General features: G+C 43.0%; 1 protein-coding gene across 1 annotated transcript in view; it reads left to right on the top strand.

Moving 5' to 3' along the window:
- Positions 1 to 9,364: 9,364 nt before the first annotated feature.
- MYO1B (myosin IB) overlaps positions 9,365 to 23,064 on the top strand; it is a 115,183-nt gene continuing 101,483 nt past the window's right edge. The window contains 1 exon segment of the mRNA XM_063340720.1: positions 9,365 to 9,549. The gene's annotated coding sequence lies outside the window, so the exon portion shown is untranslated.

Here is a 23,064-nt window from a genome sequence, read left to right as displayed (position 1 = left end):
TTTCTCCCTACAATCAAAAACATTCATTATAGCCTACGTAGCTTTACTTGAAGTCTACCAGCCTTGTTTGCAATAAGGAATCCAGCCTTTTGGAGACGTTTCTATCTTTTCTGGTATGCTGCCTTGATAAAGTTACCAGCCCTAATTCTTGCACCACGGCAAATGAGTTTTATCTGTCCTTTCATCGGACCACAGAAACTCCCTCGCCATGAGTGTTCTTTTCAAGGGCTTGAATAGCATATGTATCGTCGGTATCTTCAATATCTGCTTCTCTGTTGCCTTTTTACATTGCTTGTTGCCTTGTGTTTCAACAGCCTGCTCAGTTCTGTGGCCTTGCCGACACATTGTGTACTTTCACAGCCCGCTCAGTGTGGTGCTAAACCATTACACAGAATGGTTCCCTGTAAAGTACGGTACGGTAACCCTCGTCGTGCATCCGATAGTGAAAGTTTTCCTGGCATTGTCCTTGCTGAGGTAACCGCTAGACATGAGAGGCAGTACAGCAGGCAACTTTGACCAGTCTGGACTCTTCTCATTCTTTTTGTATAGGCGTAAGAAGCAAACGAGATGGAGAAGAGGGTCCGGAACCTCATGTGTTTCCCAGTATTCATAAGATGTATGGCAGGAACAGTCCTTGTGGTCTATGAAGTAAAATGCATCTAACTCTCACTGGCTCCTGGGATGGGTGATGTGCTGGAGGAAAGGTTCCTTTTTTTATATATTTCTCTCAGGACCCCCTTTCTCATTAATTTTTTAAGATGCTAAGAGTAATTCGTCCCTTAAGCAAGTGTTCAGAGCTCACAGACAAGTTATACGGATGAAACAGCAGCTTTCTAGCTATTTTCTCTCTCTCAGTTATGCTTTCCTAAAGAGACTAATCATAGAAACCATAGGGTCATGTATGAGCCCTTTCTAGTTGCGTGTTATATTAAAACAGTAAATCACTTTCTTTCATGAATGTGCTTTTTCTGTGTGGCAGCTGTTGGGTAATTTAGTCCAAAGTCAACTGAACATCTTTAGTTACTTCAAAGATAACGTGTCCTACAGATGGTTTCAATTAATATTTGTTCAGGGCTGTCTAAAGCAAGTAGCCAGTCTGCTTGTTTAGTAAGTGTCAGTTGAAAATATCTCTCTTTATGCACGTGAAATGTGACCTTCAGACTCGTGGTCTGCTGGGTAATATGCCCAAAATGGCTTGGCACAGGGGTTTAATTTACATCCTTCTCTCTTTATCTGTTTGTACTCAATGTTGGAAGTGGGCACAACACCCAGGGCTTGTGGGATGGGCAGCCCCAGGCATCTGCATCTGGTTGAGGAACAAAAATAGTGATCTTTGTTAAGCAGTTGTTATGGATTTTACAGAGTGTATTTTTGATGTTCAAAGCCTGGTTCAGCCCAGCTCTTCTGCTTCAAATAAGCACGCTTTTAGGAATAGTACTTAAACATGAACGTGATTTAAGTACTTTGCTGGCTGCAGTCCTTCAAAAAGTAGCTGGGCCGTTTTTAGTTAAACCAGTATTGGAGGTAAGGATGGTTTATTACTTGCACAATAAGAGTGTTTCTTAATGAGTGGATATGAAATAACAAAGGGGATATTTTGAAGAAAAGACATATTGTGACCATCTATAAAAGCAAATGGATGGTAATACGTATTATAGGACAACACATGCATAGGACCAAACACCATAAATATATAGAATTTTATTATAGTGTGCACATTTTGTTTGTTTAAAAATGAGAATCTATATATTACACAGAATAATAATCACAGAGAATAAATAATACACATTTAGTGAATGCTGGAGGCGCTCGTATAAGTTACATTTTGACAGACTGGTGATTAATCTGGTGACATTTAATAAAGTATATTCTTGGTTTAAACAGGTAGTGGAATAGCTTGAGTAACTGCATTGATGAGGAGTTAATATGGCAACATAGAGGGAAGTTGTATTGATGTGTTTGTTCTGTTTCTATTTGGAGAGAGTTAAAAGTTTGGCTGAGGCATCAGTTACATGACTGTTGCCTTGCTTCTTCCAGTAGAATTGCAGTTGGTTCACGCTGGTGTAGCTGGGGCTGGATTCAAGTTCCTTGCTTCAAGAAGGTTGCAAATGGCATCTCTTACAAGCACTGTATTCACCTATTATGGAAGCAGAAACACGCTATACACATATGCTATTAATTTGCTTCTCGTTGGCAAAAATTTGCACTCCTAAAGAGTTCACTATGTTGAAATAAATCTGGAGAACAAAGAAATTGCTATTTCCCTGCGTATAAAACGTGCATAATCTCCAGTGAGTAGTTAACATTTGGGAAACATAGGAAGAACTCTGGTGCTAGCAATGTATGTCTGGCGTCTATGGTCACATCCATCCCAGTTGGGTTGCCTTCCACAGGCTTTTCTTGCAATTAAGTTGGAAGAAAAAATTGTCCTTATGTGCCCTAGATGAGCTGATCTCTTTTCTTTAGCTAGGAGGGGAAGCGGAAGGCTCTCAGGCTTACAAAATTATTAAGATGGAACTTCCAGAAGTATCTTATTTCTGAGTTCTTTAGCCATCGATTTTTCCATGCTGCGCTTCTCTTTATTATTTATACTGCTTTCATTGCTGCTACCATTCATAGGCTGGTGGATAGCCAGCAAAGACTTTGGCTGAATTGTCCATCTGTCCGTACTTTTGCTTGCAGTCAAAAAGGTTTTGAGTCCACAGCCTAAAACTTGCACAGTCAGTTCCGGTTTAAACTCTTCTTTAAGGAAATCACAAAGGTGAGAGAATCATACATAATTAAAGAAATATATGAAAAATAACTTCTTCATATGTAACTGCGTGAACACCGTTCAGTATTAGTATTTGTGATGAGACCTTTTATAAGGTCTTTGTTAAGATTTCACAATTTCCTGTTAAGGACCCATGTTGTTCTCTATTAAACTTCTGTTGGCTTAAATGGTGCAACTCCTTTTCTAACACCGTCTTCTGTCAGTTACTTTTCTAAGAAGTGGGCTCTCATTTTTCAAGTTCTAGTGTAAATTGCAGAGCAGTTTTAAATAATGTGAAAAATAATAATAAAGCATAACTCCTCATTAGAAGTCTTGATAAATATATTGCGAAAATTTCACATCTTTTCATATTACCACACAGGAATGGTCATTCCCAGTCTGCAGCAACTTGCTAAGCCTCAATACATGACATGCAGGATTTATTATTATAATATACTTGGTTTTATTCTGCAGTTCAATTCCAACGCTTTTGCGTTGGGTAATTTTGTTTGCAGGAAGAGTCGTAGTCCCATATCTTTAATACAGGCACAAGTTTTCCTTCTAAGCAGAGTCCTCGATAACAGAGGACTTTCCCTTAATTACGTTTTTTATGATTTGCTTGAGGGGGTGTTTGCAAAGGGATGCATGCAGCCATGTCTCCTAAAAGTTTCTTTTTCAGAGGGAGGAAAGATTAATTTGTTATAATAGGAAAAATGGGACTTTGCCCTGTTCCATAACATCAACAATACAATCCTTTGAGTGTGTGTGGGAATATTATTTAGGAAGTCCGAAATTGCAAGTGTTACCTCTGAGCAAATTCTTCCTTAAGCTCTTGAAAATACGTTCCATGTTTGCAGAATTATGGGATGGCAGTTCAGAAGGTTCTCATAGCTTTCTTATGATTTTCATTTTCTTTTTTTTTCCTGTGTTTTTTTCTTAATTTTAATGGATATACTTACTCTTGAACTGAAAAGCACAGATGTTTGGGTAGTTTGACTGAAGAAACTATACTGGGAAGACTAACTAAGGCGTGTTAGCAGGGAAAGTTGTCTATGGTTTATTTAAAAAACAGGAAGAGAAGAAAACCTGTCTGGGGACTCCTGGTTTCGTGACTCGATGTGCTGATCCAGCAGCTATTGAGTCCATCAGACGGTGTAGTACCTGCTTCCCTGGGGAGTCCATTTTTTCTGTGCGTTGCATCCCAGGTGCTTACGGAGAGAAACCAGAAAATAATCCCCCAGGTACGTAACAAGGAGATGCTCAGCCCTTCAGAGCAGATGAACTGCACAGAGGTTTGTTCTGCCTGATGGCGACTGGGTCTGGCTGCTGGGACCACTGGATCAGACTGGGGAGGTGCCTTTGTGCGACGGGCTCACAGAGCTGCAGAGTCTGCCCGTGTTGGATTCTCTGGGAGTTTTTCCATCCTTCCTCCTTGCTGGCTGCTGAGGAGGACACTCAAACCTATTTCTGGGGAAATTCTGTTGAATTGTATCAGCTGCCCCTAGATTTATACACAGTCAATTTTTAAATCTGTTTTCAAAGGAAAGAACTGTGGAAATGAAACTTCTAATGTGTCCCCATTGTAACTTGGTTATGCTAACGTAAAGAGCTTGCCAGTGTTAGCATTGACAGGGGCCACTTCTCCAAATGTGCCTTTTGACAAGCCCAAATATGTTGATGTCTCTGAGCTGAGGGAGTTCTCAGCTGCTAGACAGAGCTGGTGTGTGGTGGGATGAGGTGAGGGCTGAGCCACCTCCATACTGGGGGTTTCTTGGCTATCAGAAGACCATTAGTGTGAAATGTACCAGTTTGGTTCAGGGACTTTGGTAGCTTGCGTCACGTACCAAACTGATTTCAAGCTTGAATCAGCCAGAAAAAAGTGAATGCTGCCTCTACTGTCCCGTGCTTAATGCCAACACACAGGGTGAAATTTCCCCTGGGGTTACCTCTTCTCTTGAATTCTAAGTCTAGACCCTCGGGCTGTCTTACACAGGTCTTTGCTGCAAAGGACAAAATACCATGCTAATTGAAGGCATATTGCTGCCTTTGGACAAAAAGGGAAAGCCCCTGTTGGGCAAAATGAGGAGACATTATGGCAAAATGGAAACTCGACAGTGTTTTGACAGATGGGAATACAAATCCTGTATAGGATCCATAGCTGGGGGAGGCAGATGATCTATCTCAGTACTGAATTAACCGATGCTTTCCAAAGCACCTGAGGAGCATTCCAGCATGTGGCTGTACGGAGCCACTCTCGTTCGTTCTGCCTTGCATGCAATTTAATTTGCCACAAGTGGGTGAAGGATGAGCTGTATTTATGTACAGTCTTTGCTTTCTGGTTTTCCAGTCACAAAACTGGAATTCTGTGGACGACTGGCAGCTTGTTTGTTGAGTCATTCACTTGTGTGCAGACAGAGCTCAAACCTGTGGCCATTTTCCATGACAAAGAAGCCAGAGACTATTATTGTTAAATCCCTGTGCTCAGTCTTAAAACAAGATTTCCTGTCATCGTCTTATGAGTACTGTTTTGGGTTTTTTTGTGGTTTTTTTTTTTTTTTTAGCTTGAAGTGGAAAACTATTGTAGCTACTGTAGGATTTAGAACAGAGATATAGCTGCAACATTTTATGAGTGTGCAGAATTTTCTCACTGAGTACAGGAAAAATGACTCAGCTTGGTCTTGTGGCTAAGCATGAGATTGGAAACGTGGACACCTAAATTATATTTTCAGCTCTGTCAAGGAATTGCTGTATTTTTTTAGTTGAGTTATTCTTGCTGACTCCATTTCCTCATTTATGAATAGGAATAATTTGATCTCACAAAGTTCATCTCTCCATATATGAGAACTGTGTATCCAAACTAATACGGAATAATAATTCATGTCAATCAGTAACTATCCTCGGTGTCTGAAAGAAAGATTAAGAAAAATGATTGGTTTTGTTTTCTCTTTTTTTTTAAAAAAAAAAACAAACAAAAAACAAAACTATTGAAAGATCATTTTAAGTTATAAATAATAATATCTGTCTGAAGTACTGATTTTTTAATTATGGTATTTAAATGCATGATTCAAATAGGTAAATGCATTTGAGAGCACTTCTACCTCCCATCCAATTTTATCTAATGTCAGATGTTCCTATGTGTCTAGGGAACTAACCTCATCCTAGAGCCATGAATGCAACTGCGCCTAGATTACTGTCCTGCCTTGCTGCAAATCCTGACAGGCAGTACACATTTTGGTTCACAGTAGTTCTGGTTTTGTTCTCTGAAGTGGCTGGTTCAGCTATTCTTTGCCTTCTTTTCTCGGCGGGATTGGCTAGGAAGTACTTCTAGCCATTAACTAGTGCTCTTCTAATTGCCAGGGATTGTCATGGGCAAATTTAAGGACTGTTGTGTATTTAATTTGTGGTTTGTCAGTCAAAACCGGTCCCTGAATCTCCACAGTTTTGTCCTTGCAATCTTAGCAACAGCTAGTTTTACAGTTGGTTGTGCATCTGACTTGCTTGGCTTGTGAAGCCGTAGATCTTAAGGCTGTAATTCAGAAATCCAAGAAACTATAATCCACCCTGTGGAAACGTCCAAAAAAAGAAAAAAAAAAAGGGTCATCTGTAAATAAGCAGCTCCTAAACTGCTCTGATGTACATGGATGTCTGCCACAGCTTTTGGTGAGCCCGTGATTTGGGAGCTGCAAAACAGGGATGCAGCCACATTCCCATTTTCTCTCTGAAATTGATGGAGGCTGTTGCCAAATGAAGCCTCTGCCGATGCCCTTTCAGAACGATGTGTGCGTGCTAAAGAAAGCATATTTAATGATTCAGTAGTTGGAAATTCCCCTTAAATATCCTCTAGGTTATATCTAATGTTCAAAAGAAACCTGTCTGTGCGTTGAATACTGATTACCCCCAATCTCTTACGTGGTCCAGGATATACCATTTGGTTTTAAGAAATGAGACATTTCTTAAAGAAAAGAATTCTTGGTATCTGCCTGATCATCTGTGACCAGGTATGTCTCTTAGTTCGTTTTAGATTTTTTTTAATTTATTGCAGATTGTGTCAGCGGTAATTATGGTAGTCCAGTGGATGTAGTAAAGAGGAAAAAAAAAATGTTCTAGATGGAGTTGTGATACCCTTTGTATTGCCCTAACTTTCTTTAGGGAAAGAACACGGGTTTCAGGACCAATGTTTTTTAATAAGCCAGGACAGAACAAAGAGTGTAAGATACAGCGATAGGATGCTAACTCACATTTTATAAAGAGTGAGCATTGAAAATTGCCCCAGGATAAGGATGGGTAATGAGATATCTTCTTTCATGCAGAGCTGAAACAAAGGGGGAATGGAGAGCTGGAAGGCTAGGTGAAAACTCTGGGTATTTTTGGTTCGTTTCCTGGAGGACAAGGCAGCCTCATGAGGATGCTTAATATTATCTGTGTTATAAATGCTACCAAATATCACCACCTGTTACAGATAGACATTCTGATTTCCGGGAATCTAAGGATCAAATGGGCACGAAGAGGGCATCTGAGAAGTAGCCACTGTTAACCCTTTTGAAGCACAGTGGTAGGACCATCAAAGGAACGCTACACTGCTTTTTTTTCTGTGTTGACATTTCTCTTTGGATGAAACGGAGGATTTTAACCTCGGAGGTAGAATTTTTTGTATTTTCATGCCAAAGTAATGACTTATGGTAACTTTAATGTGTAAAGTTGAAATAGATACTTTATCTGTGAGATGTTTGCAGTCACTGTCTCGTGATGTTACTGTTCTGGGTGCGTTGTTGATAAACAGTGTTGGCTGGACAGCAACTGCTTTCCTTACAAAAGCTTGAATTTAGTTTTCATTTAGATTTGGAGTAAAAGGAAATTACTTCCCCCCGCCCCCCATATTCATTGGGAAAGAATGCAATAACTATGTCCCAGAACAGCAAGCTGAGTCATGAGCAAAGCACTCACCTGAATGGAGAGCCGGGCAAAAGGACGGGGTCATGGTGCTGCTCAGAAATGGTTCTTGCCTGTGTCTCTTTCAGACCACCCCAAACCTAAATTATCTTCCTGAAAATACCTGCATCAGAACTGTCACAGAATCCATCCATAGAGTTTTGACCAAGCCTTCAATTTTTCAGTAGGAAAAATATTTTTTTGAAACAGTCTTTACCACTTCTGATTGAAGTGGTCATTATTTTTACTGATACAAAAATTTAAGGGTGAAATAAATCTTAGGAGCTAAGCATCTGCTAGGAAAATCTACAGATAATAAAGTAGTGATGAATCTATGAATTAGTAGGGCTGTAGGGCTCTAGTTCCTCAAATTAATCCGAAAGCTGTCTCTAACATTTATATAGTTACAGATTTGGAAAATTGTGTGAGAACACAATCTCTTTCTGTGCACAGAAGGACTACTAAGAAATGGCATCTGTAGCTGAAAATACAGTATTGGCCATGAAATAACTGAAATGTTTTAATGAGAAAGGCTTTTAAAATGCATTTTGCTTCTTTACTATTTGGTTCTGATCACATTGAATCTGGAGTTGTAAGCTGGATTTCTTCCACGTACTGAAGAGTTTTGGTTGTGTGTGTGCAGTTCAAGTCCTCTTCACTGTTATCCGTGAAATGTAAGATTAACCTGTAGTTGAATTGAAGCTTGTTGCTGTTTAAAACCAAGCCAGCTCAGAAAAAGCCTACTTGTGATCACAAAAAGAAATAACTACAAGATAATGTGGTAATTGGTTTCTTAGGAAAAAGCACGTGTAGCGAAACTTTTCATGTGGGGTATTTTGCCAGGAAGTGTGTGAGTGTAATATATAGACCTAAATCCTCCCCTGTTTCATCTGTGCATTGGGGAGTTTTTAATGGGGGTGGGGAGAAATGTCTGCTGATTTTCCCTCAGACCCAGTTTCAGGCCAGGGAATGGCTGAAACATGGTATGAACACAGTCCTTAGGGGTTTGTCTTCCTTTTTTTTTTTTTTTTTCTTTTTTTTTTTCCCCCACACAACGGCGTGGTTGCCCTACATTGTTCGTGGCTTGTGTGCTTATCGGGGCCAGGATTGGGCAGATAAGGTATGTATTGTCAAAGCTCGCCATAAATAGTTTTGGGTGCTTACATTTAAAATGCTGGTATGGTTTGAGGAGGTGCCGAAAACCTTATTGCAGAAATCCAGTGGGGGGATGTTGGGTTTCATGCTAAAATAGGTCAGTTTCTCTTGATTAGTTTTCAAAGGCTAAAGGTGAACTATATAGGAAAAAAATAAAATTAATTCTAGGGTATAACTGGAGAACTGCAGATGGTTTACAGGTCTGAGGCACACAAGTCACAGCCAACAGGACGGGTGAAACACACGCTCACACCCCCTTTGCATCACAGGGGGGAGCCCAGGTGAGGAGGACTCCGGCTCGGCGCACCTGCCCTTGCTCGGCCCCTGCGGGGGCTGATCCGGGGGGACCTGCCATTGCCACAGGCTGGGAAAGGGGGGGCTGGATGCAGCTGGAGCCGGGCAGCGGCGGAGCTCCGGGGCGGGGCGGGCCGGGCAGCCCCCGGCCCGAGGACCGGTGCCCACCGGGCGGCGCTGCGAGGCCGGGGCGGGCGGGCGGGCGCTGCCGGGGGCCGGCGGGCGGTGGCGCCTCCGCCCCTGGCGGGCGGGGAGGGGCCGGGGCCGGGGCCGGGGCTGGGGCTGAGCCCCGCTCCGCTCCGCCGCGGCTTCGGCAGGGCAGCGTCCGCCGCCGGCTCCGGGCGGGAGGCGTCGGGGCTGCCGCGGGACGGCGGGCAGCGCCCTTCGGCGGCAGAGGTACGGCTCGCCCCCCGGCAGAGGTACGGCTTTCCCTACCCCGGCATCCCCGCTGCCCGCACGGGCCGGCCCCGGACCCCTTTGTTGTGCGGGACCGGGGGCTGCGGGGCGTGGAGCTCTGCGCCCCGGCGGGGCTCCGGCGCGGACAGCCTGGCGGGACGGGACCCGACCCGCCGCGGGGATGGGGTCGGGGCCGCTGCTGGAGAGGCTGGGGGTAGGGGGCGGCTCGGCGCCGGGTCCTTTGCGAGCAGGGGGCGGCGGTGCCGGGGGCCGAGCACGGGAACCCCGGGCGTCCTTTGCCGGGGCAAAACTGCGGCTTTGGGACGATTTACGGGGGTTGTGGCTTTCGTTAGCATCTAGTGGATGGTTGTGGGCTTTAGGCAGCTGAAATTTAGGCGTGAATGCTGGTGTGCACACACGCAGAGATGGTCCGGATCTTACCCTTTAAAATAAGAACGTGTGTGTGCTTTTTCTGGAAAGAGACCGTGGCATCTGTTTCTTCTTGTCTAAAATAATTACCGTGTGTGCGTGGCTTCGCTTAATTCAAAAGAGCGGGCTCGGGGAAGGGGAAGGGGGAGGACCGTGGGAAGAGTGTCGGTAACTGGGAGCGGGATGATGAATTCTGCCGTCGGGTAACTTTTGGAGATAGGCTTGAGGAAGGGCTTTCCAGGGCAGGGTCGTTGTCCCAAAGAGCTTGCTCGAGGGGACAGCTTGGTGTAGCCTCCCAACTAAGACTGACTGCGCCTACGGAGGCCGAGACAGTGGGGATTCTGTGTAGGACATCTGCTGCCGCTGTGTTTCGGGAAGGGCATCCCTTTGTTCCTCGGAGTCGCCAGATTTCCCCCCGCACAAAACAATGGTCATCCCAGCAGGGCCTGCAGGGAGAGGGGCTGGTGGGACGGTCACGAAGTGCATAGGTGCAGCGCTCGCTTGTCTTCCCCGTGGTACCCATGTGCTTGTATGTCCATGCGCATGCATGCTATTTGCGTTTTCAAGTAATTTAAACCTTTGCAATTTCAGATGATGTCATTAGGTCAATTGCCATGTATTTAATCAGGACCGCTGTTTTAAGGGACAAATGTAACAGTAACGAAATCAAAGCTAACTACTCTTAAAATGTATGTTGGAGAAACTATTTAAAATAGATCCAGATCGGGAATTACCAGTGGAAAATATAAAGGTCAGGTAAAATGGCTGACTTTGCAATATTTTTGTAGAATCATGAGTTTTCTGTATCCGTCTGTCCTATTGTTAATTGTGAATTAAGGCTGGCAACAAGCTGTCCATCCTTCCCTGGATGAATCATCACTTTGTCAAGCCCTGTGTCAAAAACAAGGCTTTCCCCAAAAGCGCACAGTGTTAGGGAACAGAAATAGTCTGACCCATCTGTTAAAGTAGAGTTCAGGGCTTGGCCGCTTTTAAACATATTAAAGGTAATGACGTTCTTCTCTTCATGTGTTTTTATTTCCAGTTGTCCCAGGCCCAGGTTTAAGAAAGTCTTTAATTTAGTGCTTAATGCAACATGCTGCCTCTGGCTTGATTCTGTGTGAAAGTCTAATAGCTGTAGTGGTCCCGTTATTCCCAGAGTAACATACAGTGGTCACCGCTCATGTCGGTGTTTACCATCATGTGGCGATTACTGGCGTATTAGGTTACCACAAGTTCCCTCTTGTCCTTAAGAAAGAAGATGTTTCAGAAAACACCTATGTGGTGTTCGGTGGCGTATTTGATGGACATCTTAAAAGCTTCTGGCTCCATATGGGTACCACAAACAGATTGAGTGCTCCACAAGGCAAAGGTGAAAGAACTGATGAAAGCGTGTTAGATCACAGAAACTTGCCTTTTTTTCTTTCCTTTTTTTTCTAAGAGACCTTGTTAAATCACGTCTGTGGGGAGGAACTCCATGAGGAAACGATGCCAGGGGATGGTAGTTTAATTTAGCTATGTGTGTTAGCCCTTTCAAATGTTGTGCAAGACTTGATGTAATTCCCTTTAGAAGGGCAAGCGTACCTTGCAAGCCTACTAGTACTTCTAGTAGGGGGAAGGGAAAATAAAAGTCTGGCAAATCAGAGGAGGAAGTGGGAGAGAGAAATTGGAAACATAAGCAAAGCCATTAATTTTTCCCACTGTGCACTCTTAAGAAACTGCTGGCAATATACTGAAGATACTCTGCCTCATGGAAGTGTCATGGACTTTCTTCACATGATCCTCTGAGATCATCCGGTTTCTCTGAGCTCTGTGGGAACAGAAATTCCTCGTGTTGGAGCCTGATCTCATCTTCCTTCAGCAGCAGTAATAGCAGTGGCTTGGGAATTGGAGAGGAAGGTGAAGAAAGCGCAAGTGGGATGGTTTGGAGAACAGCTTAGTGCTCGTGCAGGCCAATCTGGACACTCAGCATTTCCTCCTTTTGCTTGCCCTGGGTGGTCAGAGCTGGGACAAACGCTAACATACCCACCAAAGTTAAGTGCTCTGTCGGTGTGCTAAGCTTTTTTAGCGCAGCTCACGTGTCAGACCATCCTATAAATCTTACCTTATATTTCATTCATCCTTTTTGTTGTGCTAATGAAGAACAAACTGAAATGGAAAATGGTGACTTGAGTGATCGTATGCGTCAAGCTTAGGGAATTTCCTGAGCTTGATGAAAGGCAAAAATAAAGGCTTTTTTTTTTTTTTTCCCCCCACTAATAGCTATGTATTTAGTCTTAAATTATCAGAGCCTTCTTGCTTTGAAATAAAAGGTACCTAAGTAGCTTCTCATGTTTGTTGGGGGACTACTGGCAAAAAATTTAGGAAGGCTGCAGTAGTGATGACCAGCCTTTGAGTCTGTAACCTGATCCACAGCTTTTTCTCTTCAACTGGGAAAGGAAGTAACAGCTCCTATTACACCCTTATGTAACCTCTCCATTTATATCCTCCAAAAAGGAAACCAGAGCTTGATTTCTGATGTATAAACTAACATCAAGGCATGCTTTGTCGTAAAGAAGCAGTAAAGAATAACATTAATTTTCTTTTGTTTTGTAGTTCCTAGAATGAAAACAAAACAAAAAAAAAAAAGAAGGGAAAAGTAAAGATTTTTGTTTTGTGCTGGTGGAAAAGGTTGCAACTCTTTATCATGTGCTGTGAAGTAGCTATTAAAGAGAATACTGGAACTGCAACAAGGATCTTTTTGTCAGTCTTTTGTGGTGGGTATGAGTATTAATCTCAAAATATTCACCCTTTACGATTGTGCTCCATTTTGTTTGTAGATGGTGAAAGCTTTGCTCTTTTGGATTTTATGACTCCAGATTTTGGTATCTGAACCCAGTGTGGAGACCAGGATCTCCTCTATTTTGCTGTTGGACTTAAGCTCTGTCTTGGGGGAGAGTAATGGGGAAGAGAAAGGTGGGGTTCTCAAAACCTTTCCATGTGCTTTCACATATCTAAAAACATACGAAAGATGAATAGTAGGTGTTTCTTCCTTTGAATAGGAGAAGTGCCTCTGCTCACTGAGCAAATAAAGGAGGTCTTTCTGTAGCTCTGCCTGGGCTTCCCAGCATCCATACTTCAGTAGTGACATTAACTCTTTTCCACTGTTCCTCACCATTTTTGCCTCTGGCCTCCTGCCAAGCTGTTTTTCCTCTAAGCAAGTGGCCTCTCCTTCTTTACTTACCTCTTATGCCTGTCCTCCATCCTCCTGAAGCCACTGGCATATCGTGCTTGTTGCAGTCGTATCCTGTATCTGGGAGATGGGCAACTGTGAGATGTGTGACGTGATCCTCAGGGACCAGCCCAGCCTGTGACAGACTCTTCTTTCAGTAGAGCTGGAGTGTGTTTTTGTGGTATGCATGGCCATTTTCAGCGACTCCTGCCATTTTTGATCCTTTGCTCGGTGTTTGAAGAAACTTGTAAAACCCAGCAGTTTATCTCACCTTTTGCTTACCTTTGTTTAAGTAACTGTATAGTCTTTGGTGTTGCCTGCAGACTCAAGGTTTTAGACTACTTTGTCATCCAGCTGCAGGGCTAGAACCATCCAAATTGTCTTTTTGCATGTGAAGAGCTAGTGGTATAGCTTTTGGAGAAAGCCATGCAGACACTTGATCTTCTTCTCTCCCAACTCCTTGTTGCTGGGAAATTTCCCATAAGGTATCAGCAAATAAAATTGTGTCCGTTTCCTGATTTTAATTCCGCTAGCAAAGTCACTGTGGTGATGAAAGTGTTTTCGATAGCAGAGACTGAACTTTCAAAATAAGGTTTTAGAGGTGAAGAAGACATATGAAGTCCCCTTCTCAGATGCAAACTGATTGGGGAATCATTCTGTCCAGGCAGTATAGCTGTAGTAGTGGACCCCAGAGGGAAGAGCAGCATCCTTTCTCTCCAGTGGAAAACATATACACACGCTTGTACACACACACTAATGCTCAAGCCTTTGGGATGAAAGCAATCAAGAGGTGGCCTCTAGCCTAAGCAGCCAGACTTAACATTTCAGCAAACAAGCTGAAGGCCCAAGATAAGGAATCCAAATACCCAGAGTTCCAAGGAGCGAGGGTGAGAAACACTTACTGTCACAAAGATTTTCTCCTTTGCAGGGGTGGGGAGTGGGTGTATCTTGGGCTTTAGGTAATTGCTTTGTCCCTGACTTTGTGCAGTGCTGCCTCTGAATTGCTTTGATGTGGGTGTACTAATTATGTTCGTAAACTTTGCCTTGTTCTCCCTCTTTTGTAGAGGCAGACGTCCTTATGAGGGTTTTATATTGGTAGAAGTCCTTACGCTGTTGGGCAAGGGGACCATGAAAAACTAAGATATCAGGAAGAAAGAAAAGCTGTATACGAAGGAGGAAAAGGAGGACATGATTTTGAGGAATTGGTGCTGAGTAACAGAAGGGTTGGTGGGTACTGCACTATCAGAATTGCTTGCTGTAGATTTCTTTATTTTCTAAATACAGGCAACAAGGAGAGACTAATTTTTCCCTACTGTCAGCAGAAAGCAGTTTTTAAAAGTTTGCAACCACAGCCTGGTCAGCATTGGTACAAGTTTCCTGGGCCCACAAATATGCTCTGTATGTGGGCTCTCTGGCTTTTCTCTGTCTGCTCCTTTTTCTGTAATTTTCCATAATGTTCATAGTTTTTGTGCTTTAAAGCGCTACTGGGGGTACTTTGAATTAGAAATAAGAATAATTTAAACGGCAGGACTTTCTACAATGGAAATAAAACCAGGTACAGACCAGCCACATCCTGAAATGTTTCTACCCTTTTATATGCATTTTCTTTGTGGAGTCTCTTCTTCCTTGTGTCTGCAAGAGCACACTTGTGTTCGGATATCTTTGTAAAGGCTTGACCTTAAGGTAACCATTTCTTGTGCACAGTAGAGCATATGTAATGTCCCGATACTGTGCTTTAAATTTTCCACTGACCTTTGAAAAACCTGCATCTCAGAAATGAAACAAGGAAACTACTGAATGTTGAGTTCTGTGTCTTGGGAAAGCACGATCAAAGGAAGTTGCACCTACTCTCTGTATTTTAACGCCTTTGTGTTAGAACAGTTTGTAGGACAGTTAATGGTGTCTATTTAGATTAAAGAGGTATCCTTGAAGTCCTTATTGCCTAAAGACTCTTTGGATGGCACTGTAATGGGTTAGTTCTGCTTTTGAAGAGAGCGAAGTTGGTACTAATCCTCTCCATTGTTCCCCTGTGGAAGCAAATAAGCAGCTTAGCAGAGGTACTGGCGATGCTGGCTGAGAGATGAAGAGGTGCCATTTTTTCTGGGACTCCAGGGACCAGTTAACCGTCGGTCAAGTAGCTTTGCTAGAGCTTCTTGCTTTAGGGCGGAGAAAAAAGCTTTTGCTAGTGGGGATCTTGCTCAGATGTGAAAGACGGAATACCTGGGATGTCTAACTTGTGGCAGGAATACCACCTGCTCTCCCTTCTCATCAGGAGCGGCTTGGAGAGGTCAGAAGGAAGGTGGTAGGGGTTGAGAGTCAGATCATTTTTGGGAGTAGTTAAACCTACAAGCTAAGCAAGTTAAACCTTACAGTTAAACCACTAAGTAACTGGTTACTCGGTGTCTGGAGACCCTTTCTAGTTTTCACCTGTGAGAGTAGGTCTGTGACTGATGGAGCGGTCGAGCTCAGTCGCACAGGGTAAGCTGGGGAAGTGCTGATTCCAGGTGAAGCTTTGGAGAAGGAAAGAGAGTAGTGAAGAGGGTGAAAACGAATCCCCCTCTCTCGGAAGAAATGCTTCTGATTGTGGAGAGGAAATATTGCTGCCACAACATACCAGGAATCCTCTGTACAGCCTTGGTTAACCCCACTCGGCAAAGATGGGCTCAAATAGCAGTCGGAGCAGAAAAGGGCTACTGGGATGGGGGGATGGAGAAGCTGCTGAGAGGAAAATAAGCAATCCTGGTTATTTATTCAGAATGAGGACCGTGAGAAGATCCTCTCTAAATGTTTTCCAGGCGGGAGAAAACACATTTAAATTTAAAACCAAAACAAAAAAACCCTATAGCATTAGCCCAAGCAAAAAGTGGATGTTAGGCGACTGTGAATAAATTTAGTCTAGAAATTAGGCCCACTGTAGGAACTGTCACTCCTGAAAGATTAGAAGGCTGAAAAATCACGCTCTGGAGGAGTGCAGTATAGGAGTCATGATTGTATGACACAGTGGTTTTGGCGCTGGTGTCGAACATGCAGAACAGATACAGCTACCATTGCCATTGTTCCATTCTCAGGCTGTCAGGGAGTTAAAAGGGCTCTGGAGATTACCTTCACTGATCAAAGAGTTCCACGCTGTGTTAAAACAAAGTTCACTCTGGGAGAAACCCTGGAAAACCCTTTTGGCAAACAAGGGTAGAGCTGGAGCTCCTTGTATCTTGTAAACGATTTCTGCCACAGGGGAAGCTTGCGTGTATCCCATGTGAATAGATCTTTCTGCTTCCCAAAACTGCCAGATGATGGTTCTTGCTGAGACAAAGTGGGGCAAAGCGCAGTACCTGTGGGTATCTGTGAGATCGGCTCTTTTCCTTGTGTTGGAGGGAGGTGCTTTCTATTGATATTTTAGGAAGGTGTCCCTCTCTAAATCTGCAAAGTGTTACATTTCATTTGGAAATGCCTTTTATCATGCCAGATGTTAATAAGAACACTGTTTGCTGGCTTCTGACTTCACGGACATCTGGACAAGGGTGATTACTGTGTGTTGAAATGCAGCTTCTTGAACTTCTCCCGTGGTCTGAGAGATCTCTTATCAAGAGATACACAGGAATAGCTGGAGATACCTTGATTTAAAAATTGATGACTTTTAACCTGTGATTTCAAGTGTCCTACTGAAAATGACTGTTGAGCATGAAAATGACAAAACTGTGGATCTAGTTCAACACTTGAGACAAGCAAACATGTCTAACAGTACCCAATTTATCTAAGCCTCTTCTGCTGTTAAAAAGATGCTTTTTAGCATGTGTTTGGACAAATACTGGTTCCTCTTCCTCCACCACTTGCATCCAATTTATTTTTTTTTTATTTTCTCCTCCCCGCTTTTCATTAAAAATAGCAGTGTTTTGCTGAAGAGAAACATGTGCAGAATAGACAGTGATGGCAAATTGTAGGGTGAAACCTTGCACCACTGTGTTACCTTGGCAGCTAGTCCTGGGAGAAATGGGACTAATCGAGTCTGGCTTCCCGCAGGTTTTTCTCTTGTGACGGATTGACTTGCAAAGAAGCAATAATTTCCATTTGAAGCTTTTCTGCGGCTAGGGAATTTTGCGAGGCCATTCTTCTGCAGTGGCTCTGTCGTACTTAATAAAGTGTTTGTTCTCCTTGCAGCTTGTGTCTCTGATGGGTCGCTTATGCTCAGATCTCCTCTCCTGCCTGCTTTTACAAACGCATGGAAAAATAGCTATTCTGTTGTCTTTTACTCCTCTGTCCTTTGAATGAAATTCAGTATTAGGCATGTATGAGAGGGTGGATACATAGACCAAGACACATACAGCTAGCATGATTTGTCTTATTTTTATAAAATACTAGACTAAAAACATGCCAAATATTATTTATAAATATTACAAGGAGCACATCAGGTGGGGTTTCCAGGGGGGGAAATTGCAACAGGCAAGAATAAGATCTCTGGGGTGGTGTTCAGGTGACTTCTTTTCCTCCTGTTTCAAATGGAAAAGGAAAGTGAATGGTGTGGAAATAACAGTGCTTTCAGCCATGCAAATTTTAGCTTTACCCAGACTTCTACTGTTTGGAAGAGAATATGGGTGGCTGGGACCTTGCTCTGTGGGTAACTCTGGGTACGGTGGTGTCTCCCAGCTGCTCTAGGAGTTACACTCAGTGATTGTGGGTGGTTTGGTGGTGGGTAGATAGGGGCACCAACGCCTCCTCTGGGGCCTGGATTTCCCGAAGCTCCTGATTAGCCTTGTGTTAGTCCTTGTCCAGTTTTAAGTGGTTCAGTGACTGCTGTGATGACTTTCTGTGGCTGCTTTTCCTTCTGCTGTTGGCAGCTGAGTGAAACTGCGGTGTTACCTGTTCTGTTATTTCACATTCTGCATATCTCCAAGGCTCATCACCAACTGCCTAACAGGCAGTGCACCCAAGCATTGGAGGAGAAGATTAGTGTGTACTTTGGTGTATCAACCCTGTACTATTAAGACATCTCTTAATACCCACCTTAGTGACGTGCTATACATTGGTATTTACCCCAGTCGGCTCACCGCGAGCAGATCTCTTTTGCCTGTATCAGGGATGGTGTGGTTCAGATGCCGACTGGAGGAGAGCAAGGCTCGCTCTGCCTGTGCAGCTGCGTGCAAGGGAGAGTACAAACCCTATTCCAATAAAAGTACAAGTGAAAGGACTAGATTACAGTGGATTGCTGGATCGCTCCCAAAGGAGTGAAACCTCAGTTGAAAGAAACGTTCTGACTTTATGAGGGATGGTTATTTTTAAGTAGTATTTTATAAGGATGTGCTACCGGTGAATCTTTTGAACGCAGGTTTTGGTGTGCTAGCAAGCTACTGGTGTGTCACAGACAACAAAGAAAGAAGATCCCCCAAAACAAATAAGTGCTACCTTGGTTTTGGTTTTCATGCCCCTGTTCTGCAACAGCTATGCAAACATAACCTTTGGATTGGGCAGAATCCCAAAAAATTGGCAGAAACTTTAAGCGGCAGCTTAAAAGATGGAGATGATCAGTTTAAAAGGGCACCCCTGCTTAGTGGAGTTCAGACGTCCAGTAGTAAAAGCTAAATTTTGTGGATTATTTTTTTAATAGAATGAAGGTATTTTCTTTCTGTTCATGTTCTGTACTGACAACTTTTAAAAAATCATGTTGTCTGAAGAACACTGTCAATCTGAAATCTAGTCTTTGGTTTAGGGGAAGAAGGCAGGACCTTTGCCAATTTTCAGGTTTGCAGTCACATTTTGCTCCTTATTTTGAAAAATATTCAAGAGAATCTTAGCAATGTATGTGCCAAAAAGAGCCCTCCTTTATTCTTGAATATTTCATCCCCTTCTGTAGATGTGGACCTGGAATGATTATAAAACTCTGTGGTTAGGCAATGACTAAGAAAAGCCTAAATGTAAAAAACCGCCATGGATCCAGTTTCTGCTGAAGTCAGTGGGAATTTAACCAGAATTTTGGACTGCAAACAGTCTTGTTAGTGAAGACCTATTTCCAGATGCATTATGCATTGAAAATACCCTAGATGTTCTCCCTGTCAAACAGAACTAATCAAACAAAAAAAAAAAAAAAAAAGATCAGGCTCCAGAGCAACCTTTTATGGAAAAGGCTACTCCACACCTATAATCTTTGAAACCTGTCAATATAATCCAAAACGTAAAGGAACTTTTGCAGGGTAAAAAACGGAGCATCAAACATCTTTTGATCATTTTAAGAGTGTGTTTTAGCAGGTGCTAAAGAAGGGTGCCTTACCAATTTTGGAGGACCAAATGTTTTTCCCAAAACCTAGCGTGACTGTATGACTTAGGAAATAGATCAACCCCTGAGTGCAATTACCGGTGGCAGTTACTGTGTTGTGGTTGCAAAATAATTATTAGAAGTAATTTGAAAACCTGTACTGCTGGGAGTATAAAGTCGAAATAGTAGAATAGATATACCCCATGGTCTCTTACAGCAGGTAATAGCCATGCTAATGTTATTCAAACTAGTATGCAAAAGTAACAGAAAGTAGCTTTAGAGAAATGCAAACACAGCCCCCCACTCCTTCCCCCAGGTAGATTAACTAGTCTTTTATTAGCCTTCTGCATACATGGCTCAGGTTATTTTGGTTTTGTGGTGAGGTACTGTGCACCTTTTACATGGTACAAGTGTTGTGCGTGGTCTTGTGACAAAGGATGTGAACAGAGGTACAAAAGAGGCATCGCTCTCATTTGTGGGGGATTGATAGCAACTAATTACTGCTTAATGTAGATTGTGACCAAGCTGATGTAAAAATAAAAAAAAAACAAACCACCCCAAACCCTCAATTAAACAAAAAACCCCAACAATACCCCCCACAACAAACACCTCCAGCAGCAACAACCAAACCTCTCCCCTCCACACTTAGAAAGGACCCGAATCCTGTTAATGAAGAAAGTTTCAGCCACTGTTTGTGTCAGTAGGAGATGACGTCCCAGTGAACATTTTGTACATGTCCTAATGAAGTCTAATTATTATGCTGTCAGTTTTTCTAAACTGCAGTTAAGCCTCCGTTGTTAGACTACGAAAAGATGATATTGCTTCATGTGGTTACAGCTGTTTGTTCAGCAGTACTTTAAATGTCCTGTTTCTTTCTTGAGAATTGCCCAATCTTCAGCTAAACGCGCGGCGTTTGGTAGCAGGAGCCAGCGGAGCATTCATTCCTCCTATGGAATTCTGCTGGGCAAATCTTCGGTCATCTAAATTGCAGTCACTGGCATGCAACTCTGTCGTAATCCGATGTTGCTAAAGAGCCATTCCCATTTAGCTGATGCTGATTGCAAACATTGCTGGAGTCCTAATACAAATATACCCTGTAACGCTGCATTTTACTTTTGTAATTTACCTGAGCTGTTTGTTGTTAACTACTCAAGGAGTCTGGTACACATGCATAATGTTCAATGCCTACAGAAAATAAAGAGAAGTTGCACAGGGCTTTCAAATAATAGCTTTTGCTTGGTAGGTAAGATGTGAGAAACGCTAGCTAATTCAAAAGCTCCAGATGATAAACTTTTTCAGTTTGGAAAATGCTGATTTGTTCAGTAGGACTGTGGGAGGAAAAGGAATTCAGAAGATATTCAGACATTGGTCAAGCCAAAAGGAAAGACGGAGAGTCAGAGGGAGCATTTTAGTTCTTTAAGAGTGCTTTTACTGCTGGTGCGACACCTATTAACATTCCTGCCTGCAATTGACCTCTCAGGCTTCTCAAGTCCATTTTCTTGCAGGAAGAAATTGTGGGCTGCAACATCGCGCTGTTTTCCTCGTGCTCTTTTCTTCAGCACGTTGATGGTTGACAGAGCAACATCTGTGAGCGGTCACAGCTGGGCAGGAGGGTGCAGGTGTGCCTAGCAGACAGCGGCCAGGCAGCACATAGGAAACGCTGGCTGTGCTGCTCCCCTCTAGCATCCAGAGACTAAAAAAGTTAGGGCGTCTGGAGGGAAAGCGAAGATTTTTCTTTGGATGACATAAACGTTTTTTCATACACGCTGATGTCGGGAAATCTAGCCTTGAGTGAAAAGGGCACTATAACATTTCATCTGCGGAGTCTGCCTCAGTTTCCCTGGTGAACCAGCACAAGGTGTTTCCCATGAATTTACGGCTTCTGAGCATCAATAAGAGGCCAGTGATATGTAGGGTTTGTTGGGCAGCAGAACAGAATGAACTTAAATCCTGCCTCTTGCCAAACTGGTGCTTGTCATGAGTAGTACAGGTGGCTGTAGTCCCTTTTGGTTTCGTTTTTTTCAGGTAATGACACTGCTGTTTGCAGCAGTGGCCTGTCAGCGTCCCTGCTCCGTGTGGGCTGATTGCTCCCTGACAGAGGAAAAAAGGGAATGAGTGGGCAAGCGTGATTACAGCCTGACGGGGGCTCAGGATCGGACCTGGAACATGAAATCAGTTTAAACTCCGATATTGAATTACTGGTGTGGCAGGTTGTCCCTGTTAACTCTTATAAAAGAAAAAGGTGGTTATTTTCTACATGAGTTGGTGGTAGTGAAACCAAAGGCGCTTTTTTTTTTTTTTTTTTTTTTTTTTTTTAAATAGTCAGAGCTTGAAGCATATGCGTTGTCTGTTGGGTCAGTTTTGATGGTAGGGAAGTTGTCCTTTTGCTACATTGCCACAAAAGAAGACAAACAAGCCCACCGCTGCAGGAGGCAGTGATAATTCCAGTGCAGCAAACGTGTGCTAATGACTGCACATCCGTAGGAAGCTGCTGGCAACTGCTGCTGTCTTACTGTATGAGGGCGATGTGGAAAACCTTGGACAATTCCGTAACACGCTGTATGCCAATAATGGGGTATTACTTCATTTCCCCTTAGAGAATGTGTGAACTTAATTGTACAAGGCTTTGGGGGTTTTGCCTATTCTCTGTATCATCTTCTATTTATAGTTTTCATTAGCTATTGTTTCACATTGGCGGATGATAAGACTGCGGTGGCTGCGGAATAGTGTGATTTTTAATTTGCCATCTTTGCGGCCAAGAGGGACAAAAAGTTTTTAGATTCAGCCGGCCTAGCTGGATGGCAATCCCAGGCATTGCAAGTAGCAGATACAACAGTCTGTTTTAAAAGGCTACGTGTAATGTGGGAGCCTGCAGATAAGTGTCTTACAGATGTAGTGTGCCCAGCACTTCTCCTCCCGAGCATGTTGTCCAACATAAAAGAGGTTGAGCTGTGAAGGATTACTCTGAATGTTCTTTCTTATTTTTCTGAGAATGGAAACGTATTGGAAGTGTACTCACTCTGTTGAATTAAGGCCTAGATATGAGACCAAAGTGAGGAAGAACGGATTTGACAAATGACTAGAGAAAACGGAGGTGTTCTGAAATGCTGCCAATGTTTGCTTTAGGCATAAGAAAGGTAAATTCGGGATAAGGCTCAAGTGCTAAGGGGGCGTGGGGGAGACATCAGGGAATGTGTGAAGAAGAATCTGATTTGCAGACTGCAACCGTTAGAAGAATTTTGGGTTTTTTTTGCTGAGCTAATTCATTGCTGTATTAAAATTCTAATAATTTGCAGCTGTAATCTTTATACAATACTGTAGTTTTTCTTAATGTCAACACAATCGTATCTTACAGTCACAAAAACAAATGTATTAGGTAAATTGAGAGAGTCCCACTTACATTTTTAGGTTGCTTTTTATTGAGTTTCCAGTTTGAAGTATAGCCTCACTTCAGTACCTCCATACATCATCTCCTGCCCAGCCATCTCCATTTGACAATAACTAAAAGTGTGCTTGGTTTAGAGGACACAACCCATTCTGGTTCTTTCCTCTAACCTAATTTCCTGTTTGCTGGTGCTCTCTCACCAGCGCAGCTGTGGTTTCAATCATTAGTGGTCTCTCAGCCACTGGGAGCGTGTTTTGGTCCTGTCCCTCTCA

This window comes from Chroicocephalus ridibundus, chromosome 7 (assembly GCF_963924245.1).
Source record: "Chroicocephalus ridibundus chromosome 7, bChrRid1.1, whole genome shotgun sequence".
NCBI classification, from domain to species: Eukaryota; Metazoa; Chordata; class Aves; order Charadriiformes; family Laridae; genus Chroicocephalus; species Chroicocephalus ridibundus.
This window is presented reverse-complemented; position numbering and strand designations above follow the sequence as displayed.